Source organism: Gobius niger (genome assembly GCF_951799975.1).
Source record: "Gobius niger genome assembly, chromosome: 12".
NCBI classification, from domain to species: Eukaryota; Metazoa; Chordata; class Actinopteri; order Gobiiformes; family Gobiidae; genus Gobius; species Gobius niger.
Window position 1 is genome coordinate 18923685 of NC_136863.1, and position 12742 is coordinate 18936426.

General features: G+C 41.1%; 1 protein-coding gene across 1 annotated transcript in view; it reads left to right on the forward strand.

The window, feature by feature from the left end:
- The first annotated feature begins 7622 nt into the window (after positions 1–7622).
- Positions 7623–12742, forward strand: part of tead1a (TEA domain family member 1a) — a 34917-nt gene continuing 29797 nt past the window's right edge. Inside the window, exon 1 of the mRNA XM_079567490.1 lies at positions 7623–7952. The gene's annotated coding sequence lies outside the window, so the exon portion shown is untranslated. The remainder of the gene's footprint in view (positions 7953–12742) is intronic.

Genomic DNA, 12742 nt, shown 5'->3' on the forward strand with positions numbered 1-12742 from the left:
TTTTTTATTTATTTATTTATATTTGTGCGTATTTGACTTTGTATTGACAAAGCTGCTGCATGGGTCGTCAGCATGGCGCCTTCACTTACGATCATGGTGGTCTCTACAACACCCCAGGATCAATTATTTTGTGGGTTATCTGGTGAGAGGGTGCAAACCTTCCGAATTGGTCCTGGAGCGTCCTAGAGACCACTGTGATGGAAAGTAAAGGCACCATGCTGACCACTCCTACAGCTGCTGGGTCACTACAAGGCCAAACACAGACTAATGTCAACTTTTTTCCCCCACATACAAAGTTGCATAATGCACCTTTTTAAGTAAAATTGGTTTTCTTTTCATTCTTCAAAGGAAGCGTATGTAAGCTTTTGCTGTTAATAATACATGACTTCTCTATTAGTGCCTAATGTGTAAAGGTAGTTACAGGAAAACGTCGCACTATGATGAAATGGGGACCTCAAATCTTTTACTGATCCTCCAAGAGAACATAAGACGATGGGAATATTTCGACCTGCTCTCTATGCCCCAGTCAGACTATACCACAACCAGTTCTGAAATAAAGGGACTCCCTCCACAATGTCAGCACCTGTCATCTGCCAAGTCCAAATTTGAGCTATTGCTAGGCCTCCAGTAGTTAATCCTCAGTGACTGAATTCTGGAGACTATTGCAAAATGAGGAGTGACACAGTGAAACGTGTGTCTGTGTCTTCATCTACAGTTTAAGGCAGCCCAAGTTCAGGAGGAATGGTGCCTTTTTCTGGATCCCGCAATATTTCTAAGGGTCATTTTAAAATATCTGTCATTCTTTAATTGTATCTTGACAGTGTTATTACCTTGTACTCTGGTCAGTGGTCAGCATGTGTGCAAAGTTGGTGAATGGGTTGTAACAAAAACAGTTGTTACCAGGTCACTCAGGACCAGCCCCTGATGCTCTCCTGTTAGTTTCAACACATCCTCTGGGATACGCTACAATCTCATCAGCATTTCCTCTGCTCTCCTTCACCAGGGAACAATCCAGTGTGCTCCATATTACCTTGTTACATTGCACTTATTACATTACTGGTGCATTGTCGCTCGGGACAGGGGTCACGTGGGGGCGCAGGGCTGCATTCCTCTGATTGAAGGCACCATAGTAATGGAGGAGCTGTCCTGACATGTTTATGTGTTGTAGGCCTCAAGAAAGACTGGAAATGTATATATCTGCATCTTATACTGTGTTACGAACAGTGGGGAGCTGCAGAGGATTATAGGCTCCAGCCATGAGCTGACATGCATATAGCTAAACTGTTATTTAATTAGATCAATAGGCACTATCAATAAGCCATAACCATTGTTGCTTATAATATCCATTCTGGCCCAACTGTTGACAGTGTATGGATGTTTCTATACAGTCTCCTTTTATCGTACAATAAGTGTCTCCTAGCCTTTTTTTGTTTTGTTTCACACACCCTTTGAGTCTTTCATTTATACTATTTATACTGAGCATCATCCAGAATGTGATCAACTAAACCTTTTACCCCAAAACATCACGAAATTGAAGTTTCCTTTGAAAATAACATTGAATTTGATATTGTGAAATTTCAGTATCACCTGCTAAGTGCTCACGTGTCTCCAGGGATCCCCGTCCCAGACCCCTCGTTGTAAAACACTGGCTTAGGACAAGAGAACAAGTCCTCACACAAGACAGCAAACATCAATAATCCCATTATTACGTTACATGTCCTCAGAAGAATGTCTCGCTCCATGTTTTTGCTGCTGCAGTTCTTATGTTACATACGATGCACCAGAGGAATGGCTTCATCAGTCTTCAGTGTTCTGTTTAAATCTCATCTCTGTCTACTCGATCAATCACACATGTGGATCTGCCAATACCTGATCGCATGAAGGGCTGTTGTCTTTGCAAGAGGGGCTTATACTGTATATACAATGGTTCTTGACATTTTGTGTGTACGGTTTATCCAATAAAAAGATGTCCACACGAAAGTTGTATTCTTTTTTTTTTTTTCTCTCAGAAAAGTGGGTCTTAGGACAACACAAGAAATAGCTGACATGTTTGTTTTTGTTTTTACACATACAATATGAGGGGAAGATTTGATTTTGATCAATACAAATCAGTTGGAATAATGCCGGCTTATTCTCCTTCACAGAAATGTTGTTTCTTTTAGGAAAATCAAGCATATTGTTAATAGTATGCACAGACATACCATTTGGAAACAGATCAGTAAAAACAGACAATAAATACACAAATGTTATATTAGACTTAGTTAATATTGATTAATATATATATATATTTTTTTTTTCCACAAAATGAAAATGAAGGCTGGTAAAAGTATGTAGCCTTATTATCCCATAGACAGGAAGAGCCATGTGCACACTCTTTACCGGAGGTTAAGCCATAACCTCCTTTACAAACTCAATGTTTTTGAAACATGGAGGTTATGACAGACATAACAGACATAAAACTCAAGGCTCCACTAAAGTGCTCCAGCGATGAAAGCACCAACCAAAGTTTAATTAATGTATTTACTGAAGTATTTTGTTAATTACATTCACATTAATACTTATTCAGGGCACTTTGTTTGAGATGACTGAAAGCGGGAAGGTCGGAGCACGAGCAGCTTCTTTCATTTGACTCGGCTGGTTTACTTCAAATGAAGGAACTCTTCACTCCGAAACGTTTTCAATGTGTGATTAGACGGAAAAAAAGTTAAAACTGAAAGGAGCTTTTGCAGTATATGCCGTTTCTTGCGCCTAAGACAGTGGTTCTTGTGTCGGGATGCACAAGTGTGTCGCAGAGCCATTTTCAGTGGATTGTTGTTTTGCCAGAAATACAGATACATTGTATTTTTCAGCCTTAATGCTGAAATATGAATGTATTTTTTATAGTACCTTTTTTAACAGTATATTAGACACTCAAAGGCGATGCACAAAAGACAAAGATTTCCTATTTGCTGTGGCAACAGTCTTCATATTTCATATTTTATATTACAGTCCATTTGTGACTTGATTGTTTAGAAAACCTGAGGAATAAAACCTGAATTGAGTGCATTTTCTCCAGTTCAGTATGACCCAAGTGTGAAATCTTACAGCCTATAGGTCAGTCTAACACCTCATTTGAAAGCTAAGACCCACAAAACTTATAAATGGATCTTTCTCCTTGCGCTGTCATCGGATTTTTGCCACTTTATCATTACTTTTTCCTGCTTTTTTTGCATTTTCGACCAATTTTTTTCATGGTGTTTTTGCCACTTTTTTGTTGCTCTTTTGTTGCGTTTTCATCCTTTTGTTTGTGCTGCAAGTTTGACACTTTTTTCAAGAAGCTTTTAGATTTGGGTAAAGCCAAACTGGAGAAAATGCACTCGGTTCAGATGAGGATATAGAGGTTAATAGTGTAGCATTATAGACACGTACATATGGTGAATTCATAATAACTGGATGGCATTAAAGACACAGCGAGGTGGGCGACGACTCTACCAACTGAGCCACTCCTACCCTACACAAATGATCAGCCTTATATCACGAAAGCATAATAAACCAACATAATTTTGAGAGCCTGGTGGGAGGCATTCCTCTCATTTCTAGAACTGAACTATGTTGACTGGTGCTGAAGTGTTACAACAGTTGCAGATGCTTAGGATTCCTGCTCAGAGAAATATGCAGGATTGACTGCAGATTTATGTGGTGAAAACTCAGCCTCAGATGGTTTTCTATATGACATGTTTTTAGACTGTCAGCTCTGAGGACTCGTGCCACACTGAAAGGCTGTACATCAATGTCACTGCTGGAGCTTCATACCAGATTTGACACAAAACACATGTCACCATAGACCACTCATATGAATATGATTATGAATGTGCCCACACCCCAAACCCACATGCTCACACTGTGCATATTATGCAGATATAAAACATATGATCTGCATCGAGAATATTCGAAAGTTAAGAAATAGATGTGCTTGTGTCGACACCAAAACTCAAACTTAAGTTGAAACAATTCGCTCACCTTATGCCTTACCTACCCAATTTTGTGAGATTTCATTTCAGAAGAGGGATGTTTATGAATGCAACTTCACAATAACCTCTTTTACAATCATCCTCTATGTGTTTCTCACCATAATTGCAAATATGAAAGAAAAATAAATTATAAATTATAATAAAATCTTTTAAAAAGATTGAATACCAGCTTACTGATATATGTGAAGAAGTGTACATTTCAGATTTTACTTCCGTGTGAGTTCTTAGCAGAGTTTGCAAAGTCTCTGTGCCTGAGTTGGCATTGCTTTTTTGTGGTAATTTGTTTTTTTAAAAACCTTACATTTTCTTTGAAATGATATATTACTTACGTCCTTCAAAATACACACGTTGGTTTGTGTGTGTTCTGCATTCCTCACATTGCTGTTCTGTCAAATTCACACCAAATTGTTTTTAGGATTTTGTTATTATTAAGTGTTATTTCCCTTGTCTATGGGTTATGTCTGAATCAGAAGTAGGCTTTGTCGTGTCGATTTGGAGACTAAAGATGGAGGGTCAAACGGGGGAAAAGGGTATTTTCAACAGGCTGCTGCTGCTGCTGCTGCTGCTGCTGCTGCTGCTGCTGCTGCTGCTGCTGTGTGCGTTCATATTTCTCAAATTCATTCAATCATCCTGAGTTAAAGCATTCAAGTTTACAGCAAAAGGATTGCTTTTTGTGAAGATTTTGAGTTTCTCTGCCCATCACAAGGGAAATGGGGATGTGGGGAAGAAAATGTAAATGCAATTATGAATTAGAAAAATTGATTAAAAAAAAACGTTTACAACATAATAAGTACTGAGCTTCTAAAATAAGGCTTGTCATTTCCGTTGTTTTGAATGTGCTGCGGAAGATGAATCCCAGCAGTGGAGACAGGGTTAATAAGGCATCAGTAAAGCAGGTGAGGTCAGACATGGAGGGTCCTGTTGACCTGGGCCTGTTTACACACACACGTCTGCACTAAGCACACTCACATATCCCACATACATGCACAGAGTCACTGCTGTTTCTGTGGAATGCATTTGGAGTCTAGCCATGGGTGTCAGGTTACAGAAGGTGTCCCGAGCGCTGACCCCCCCATATCTGTGTTTGTTTTATGTCACCGCCCCTCCCTCCGGGCACAGGACCATGCCGCGGTGCCTGAGGGGTGAAACCTGAGATAGGCACGGCTGGCGAGTAAACAAGCCCTCCTTTATGGGACTCACACATCTGAAAGAGAAGCAGAGAGATTTACAGGTTAGGGGCAGTGAAATGGGGGTCCCGGCCGGCCCTGGGGGCCCTGCGACATTTAAATTTGTAATATGATTATCAGATTTGTGGTTTTGTCTCTCCGCCCTCCTCCTTATCAATAGATTCGGAGAAGCCCACTCTGTCTAGCAGTGACAGAGAAGCATCCACTGATTGCAAGCAAAGTGAAGCCAAGCTGGTCATCTAATAGTTGACTGCTAGTTAACAGTCTACCAATATATATATATATATATATATATATATATATATATATATATATATATATACTGTATACACACATACATAAAGCTCTTAACAGCTTGAAGTTCTGGAAAAAAAATTGCCAATCGTTTTTTGGATTTGTTTACTATGTCAGTGCACTTCAAATGTTTGTCTTTAGCGTTGATCATTCTACATGTGTCACATTTGGAATAATGTGGCAGTGAGAGAAATAAGAAACAACAAGAACGTATCAATGGCTGTAGGATACTGATTTATGTTGGATACACACAATTCAATTTAAGTTTAAGTTTAAAGGTCTGTTTGCATATTATCACTTCTTTGAAAATAACCACTGTGGGTGCTCTTGTTTGAGAAAGAAACATTTTTTTTACCGATTGTAAATTTGTCGACTGATTTACTGTTGTTAATTGCATAATATTAGTATTTTACCATTCATGCATTTTGCAGAGGTAAATGACAGCTCACTGAGAAGCCTAATATTCACTGCCAGACCAAAAAAGATCACACGCTCAAATATTGTTTTGTTTGTTTGTGTGTGTGTTTTTTTTTAACTGGACCTCATGTCTGCAATAAAGGTTTGATGATGATGATGATGATGATTTTGTCAGACTGTCACTTTGATTACAGCACGCATTTGCTCTGGCATAAACTTCTGTGTTTATTGACCAAGCCCTCGTGCTGCTGATGAGAGAGTCTGACTGCTGTGCAAAGCCTTCTCCAGCACATCCCAAAGACTCTCAGTGAGGTTAAGATCTGGACTCAGTGGGTGATGATGAAAATGATCTCATGAACCGCTCTTTCACAGCGTGAGCCTGATGAATCCTGTCATCTTGGAACATGCCCATGCCATCAGGGAAGAAGAAACCCATTAATGGAATAACTGCAACAACCCCAGCTCATAACAGTTAGCTGCTGTCTATTCTGTCTGCAAACACAAGTGCATGTTAGACCTACATCAAGTTTGAAGTGTTGGAGGAATCCTTTCCCTCAGTGTCACTGAGACAAAAAAACCTCAACTGACTTATAGCATTATGAAGTGTTAACTCCACTAACATACAGTGATAACTCCTCTAAAGCCCGCTCATGCTCTCCCCTCAATAAAAGTCCCAATCATTCAGGATCACAGTGAGAGCAGTCGAGATAGAGGCAGAAAAAGTGAAACCAGATGTGGGCGTGCGAGCTGTTTTTCCTTCCTTCCTGTCCTATTAATCATGGAGAGCTGGGCTTCTCCCAGTCTCCCTGTATATCACCCACAAAATACAGTCTGTACTTCTGCCAATAACTCTGCTGATGCTGACTATACGTTTCTGCGTCATCTTTCTATTCATTCACCATATGGTATTGCAAGATCCTGCTGCTGTCGGACGACTTTCTCGACAAACTATTAGCCAATCCTGTCTGCCTAAAAGCCTCGGGATAACATGAGACATACTTTGAATAGGAGAAGTGTTGAGTGTATTCCATTCGGACTAAATCATTTGATGCTACTAATTATTCTCTTGATATATTCTTGTTAATTCCTCTTAAAGTCAGATAGTAAAGATTTAAAATGGCACACACAAGTAAGATATACGATCTAAATAAATATGTCTTTCAATTCATTCATTATTAATGTTAAGATTGGTCTGGAATGGCTACCACTAAGGTTTTTTCCCCCCCCATTGCCTGTGGCTCCATTCATAAAAAAAAAAAAGAAAAATCACAATGAATAGGTCCAACTACGCAGAGGCCAAGTTGTTCTTCAGTCACACATAGGCCTTAACTGTGCAATAGTTTTGTCGGGAGAAACTCTGAACTGTCCCTTTAAAGAGCCTCTTTTAACCCCATCCGCGCTCCGTGCCCATTGTTAAAGTTGCACACTCTTCCCGGCTGCGCGTGCGTGCGTGTGTGTTTGTGAACAACTTGGATAGCGCCAGCTGCTCGTCTCCTGTTGCTCTCAGCGGAGTTTAGGCTGCGCTCCTTTTTCTTTTGTTATCGAAAAGCCGTGTGTGCGTACAGTCCGCCCCCTTCCCCCCCTTTCTTCTTCTCCTCCTCCTCCTCCTCCTCTCCCTCTTTTTCACCACAACCCATCCTCCCATCTCCCCCCCGCCCCCCCCAACCCCAACCCCCGGCTTCCAGCCCCTCCCTTACGCTCGCTAGCCTCCTCCATCCAGGGTGACGCCAGTGCCTCTCTCAATCTCACCCCGCCCCGCTTTCAACTCCGCTCTGTCGCTCTGCGTTCATTTCATTCCTGCTCCCATTCCGCGCATATTTCTCATCCTTGGACAGACGGCTGCGCATTCTACGCACTCCGCGACCCCCTCCAACCCCTTCACCGGAGTCGAACCGAGGCGACAGGGCGCATCTTTTTTACCGGAGTTTGACCCGGCTTTAGCTATCTTCGCTACGGTTAAAAAAAAAAAAAAAAAAAAAAAGAAGAAGAAGAAGAAGAAAAAGTGTGCGAGGATTCATCCGGAGAAGAGGTGCTTTGAATCGAGGTAAGTTCCCAAAAGGAGGAGCTCCCCCTGCTTCAGCCGGTAGATTTCCTCAAATGTGTGCTTGTTTTTTTTTGAGTCGTATTTCCAGTCAGGTTGCACTAAAAAAAAAAAAGCGCACGCGGACGCACAAGTCTCCAAGAAAAATCGGCTCAAGCACAGTCGCTTTTCTAGGATCTCCCGAGGCAGCGACGCGTTCACTGGCACTTCTTCATCCCCGTTTCCCCCCACACCGACAACAAACCCCAGTCATAACACTACTTTCGCAACACGCACTGTTGTCCCCGAGAGCTCTTTCCGGTGGACTTTCGCGCAGTCCTGCCGATATTGCGAGGCGGTGAGCCGGGGAGAGGACGGCGGCGCGAGGAAGCCGCTCCAAACAAAGCTGGGAGTGAATGGGACTTGTTGCATGTCTCTCCCCTCTCGCTCTCCCTCTCTCTCTTTCCCAGCAGCACACAGGCAGACATGGCTCCAGCGGGAGGACCAGGCCAGAGGCTCGCTCTGCGTGTGGTGTGTTTACCCAGGGTCCACCGCGCTCCACAGTCTTTGGGGTTTAGGCTCCTTCTTCCAGTTTAGCAGCTTTGTAGTGAACTCCAAACGACTTTTAGCCCCATAAGCAAACTGGACATCTGTGCGTTTAGTAACTTTTTTTTTTTTTTGATCGTCCTCTTTTCCAACTTAACAGTCTGTTGGCCACAAACCATGAACATTGTCATATCAAACATACAAAAAAAATAGTATAATGTGCTTTAGGAGGATATTATCATCTACCTGTTAACCCTCTGCAAACGTGATCTGAAATGCATGTTTTATTTTAAGACAAAAATTGCAAATCTTTCTATCTAAAATTGTGCAGGTCTAACGATTATGTCTGTTTAGAATAAGAGAAACCTGTTGTGTAATTATCTACAGTTTATAATAGATTTGATAAATCTATGTTGATAGCCTATAGCTCTGTTGTGGTCATGGCTTTATTGCCCATAATGTAATATGGTATTTATAGGTATATGTGCTTCTTTTAAATATTAATTAAAGAGTTACTGCCCATAAGGAGGGCCTCTGTGGCCAGTGTGATTGTTAAGGGAATGATAGGCTGAGGCTTGCGCTGTTAAAGCTGACAGTAATCCAGATGTCAGATGAAAAGACGCTCTTGTGCTATATGGACACTTATGGACGCGCTTTAATCAAATTGTCTCCGGCGGATTATTTATGTTTACTGTAGATAACATTAGAGTATGGTTTGGTGAGCAAATAGCATGAGATAAGTGTGACAGGTCGTGGCTTGTGAGGGTCACTGATGTCAGATGAAACAATCAATCGGACATAATGGAGACAAAGGGACCTTAAATCCGTCTGATTATGGATAGCTGCTGAAAAGAAGGTGTTCAAATAATCAAATTATATTGTATTGGTTTTCAAAATCATTGATTAATGTGTTTGATAAAGTAGCCAGATGTTGTAGTTTTATCAAAGCCAAAAAAAAGTACATATATATTGTGCGTCATACGTTTATACAGTACATTTAAATACTGTGTAGATTTTATGTTGAAAAGTGTTGTGTGTGGACTTGATGCAACAATTGTATTACAAAGTATTGCCACAGTGACATTTATTGGGAGAAAAACATCTTTATTTTGTTGCTATCACTTCTCAAATGTACTTTTTATTGCATTTCCCAGTACTTCTATGAGTGGTGGGTTAGGGAAAATTGTAACTATGCATGTGTTATTTGTATTGTGCTATAGAAATGACAGCCCGTCTCTGATTTTTCTTTTTATCCTAAAGAGTGTCAGGCTCGCTGTGGTCCTTGTGCACAAAGCTTTGGACAAACACCCTCCTCTGGTCTCTCGTGCCCACCACCCCCCCCTCTCCCCCTCAGTCCGTTGACATCTGTTTGGAGTGCTATTGCACCTGTAGGACCCAGCCAGTCACCAGCGCGTCTCTTCTGTGCGTGTCTATGCGTGTGCGCGGAGAGGAGAAACCAAAAGGGAGGCGCAGAAATGCAAATCCCAGCCGTTTGTTCCGGGTGTAGCGGTGTAGCAGGCGGACGGACTAACGACCATTGGCTGTGTGTGTTTGTGCGCGCGGGGCCATTGTGGCAGAGGCAGCAACAGGCGTCACTGCTGAGGACCACCATATGTCTCCTGTGTGCTTTAGGCCCGGGCCACGGACAGGCTGTTGCAATATGCTTTTTTTCTGCCCGCGCTTTCATCTGCTGTCTCCCTTCTTTTTCTTTTTTTTTTGGACAAGAGCACTCAGTCCGGGACAGATTGTATCCAAAGGGATTAGGACAAACAAATGCCAGTTGTAATTTTCCCTAGTGCAATCTAGGACTGGGTTTCACCTCCTTATAGTGTTTAGTTTGAATTTGGTCCTTGTGCCAATAGGTTGTTTAGATAATGCAACAGGTGATGCCCGCAATAGTCTTTCTTAACACAGGTTGTCCAATTTAAAATAGAACAACATACAGTATTTACATGACAATACATTAATATGTTTTAACGTAATTCATATTTTTACATTGCAACTTGGGCTGAGAGGAGAACAAAATTGTAATAGTGTTATTGCAATATTTAACCATTTCAACACAGTAGATTCCAAAACAAACTCTAAAGCAGTTTCCCCCCCCGTCAAACTGTGTCAAAACCAATATACAGTATATCAGGCTAAATCAAGAAAGGAAAAAAAAAGTGTAAATCTCCGGCACCCAATAACGGGAGCAGAGTCATTTTGTGATATATTGTGCCGCATTACTGTAATCGTTAGTTAATCTGTATGAGGTGAATAAGAATACAAAAACAATATATTGTCAAAACTGTGGCATTTTGGCTGATGCTAATTTAGGAATGAAATAAGATTGCGTTACGTATGAATTCTATCTGCACCGTACATATGCGATACAATTATTATGCTTGTTGAGAAGAGAAAAGACTGTAATATTTGACCCTATGAAGGGGAATTATTTTCTCAAATCTGCAACTTTATAATTTGTCTTTAGTAAATAATCCAACTGTTTGGATGTTTATTATCATTATTGAACAAAATGTTTACACTGATGTCAAGCCAGTGGTAAAAAAGAATATCGTTTGATAAAGCCATCAAACAATAGATTGAGCAGAATTTGCATTACTTTGGCAGAGTGTCAGGAGGAATATCAACAGTAATGTTAATAACAATGATCAGATTGTTGCCTCTCAACTGCTGAGGTTTCGGGACCCGGCCTGTAATGCAATGTTGCATGGGGGATGGGGGCAGTGGGGGTGGCGGAGTTTCGGGGTGTGGGGCAGGTTGCGGCGGGGTACGTAGTTGCAAGGGGCGGGGGGTCCTGCTTTTGTTTTTGTTTCGGGGGAGACAATGGCGTCCTCCCGTGTGGGGCGGGTGAGGAGGGGGTCTTGAGCTGTAGGGGACCGCTGGAGTCTGCTGTACATCCCAATCTTCATCTGCCGGTGAGGGAGTTCAGCTGTCATGGAAACAAAAGTACAGTTTGTTTTGGTATCATGAAAAGTACCAAATTCTTCAAAATAAGCCTGTAAATTGTAAACATTTTCAGCAACAGGTGGTTGTAGGATTGGTACTTGCTGCCAACGGCAGTGTCAGCAATTTCTCTGACAATGCAAGATATGACTCAGATTACTAACTGAGTGTGTTATTATTTCAATCAAAGACATTTTAAAGCAAAGCAAATTGCTCACACTTGTACAGCCACAAAGTCATAAATGAACAGCCAAGAATGTAAATTAAGTCTAAAAATATCTATAGAGAAAGTGGTTGGCTAGTTAATGATAAATCAATCAATCTCAAAATAAAATCTCAAGAGATGTGTTGTTTTTAGAGTAAATGTTTTATTTCACAAAATGTTTTTATGCAATAATCTTGAACATATCCAATTATTACCAAACCAATCATTGGGATTCTTATATCCAATATCAAATTGGTTAACATAATTTATTGTTGCAATGTTTAGTCTAGTACCAGTTCTTTTAGTTTCCAACCAATGAAAGAAAGAGCCTATTTTGGCTTCTCTCTTCAGGTTCAGAAGCGATTTGAAAAAAGTGCCCCACTCTCGCCAATTTGTCTCCCCTCAAAATACACCTTACACCAAACAAGCTGGCATTTCAACAACTACCAGCACACTTTCAACTTTCCATTCCTGCTCAAGTATAAAACAAAGATGGATAAGGGTGAAAAAAAAAAGCACTGCACAAAATTCACTAAATTACTAAAAGATGTTACAGAAGAGATTTGTTGTGAACTCGACACAGTGCACCTATCCGGGATGATAAGAGGCAGCCAGCAAAAAAAGCGTGACATAATTGGATAAAGCGTTGTGACTAATGCTCACTGGGAAGTCCGTGAGTAAAGCCTGTGTTTCCTGGCCACAGCAGGAAGTCTGGGTTTCAAACTCCTTTTTGCTTACTTTCCCGAGCTGGGGAGTTGACATGATAAACACAGGGCAGCGGAGGGGCCCCCTGAGCCCCCGCCCACTCCCCCAAGCCTGTTCCAAATAAGCCCTAAAAGTGATCACTACTGTAGCCTTTTGTTTTGGCTTCAGCAGAGAGACAAATGCATCTTTGAATAAAAAGTCTTTGTGTAAGTGACTCATTTAAAGTCCAATGGCTTCAGCAAATTTCAAACTTTTCTGCTTCATCATCACTCTATTACAAAATCTACCTTTATTCCTGGATCACCTTTAAATGTATCTTTATTTAGGACTGGCACAAAGAGCACACTGGCTTCTGCATTTTCTATACCTAAACAAATCCCATATTGCTGTCGTGGGTTTTGCACAATCC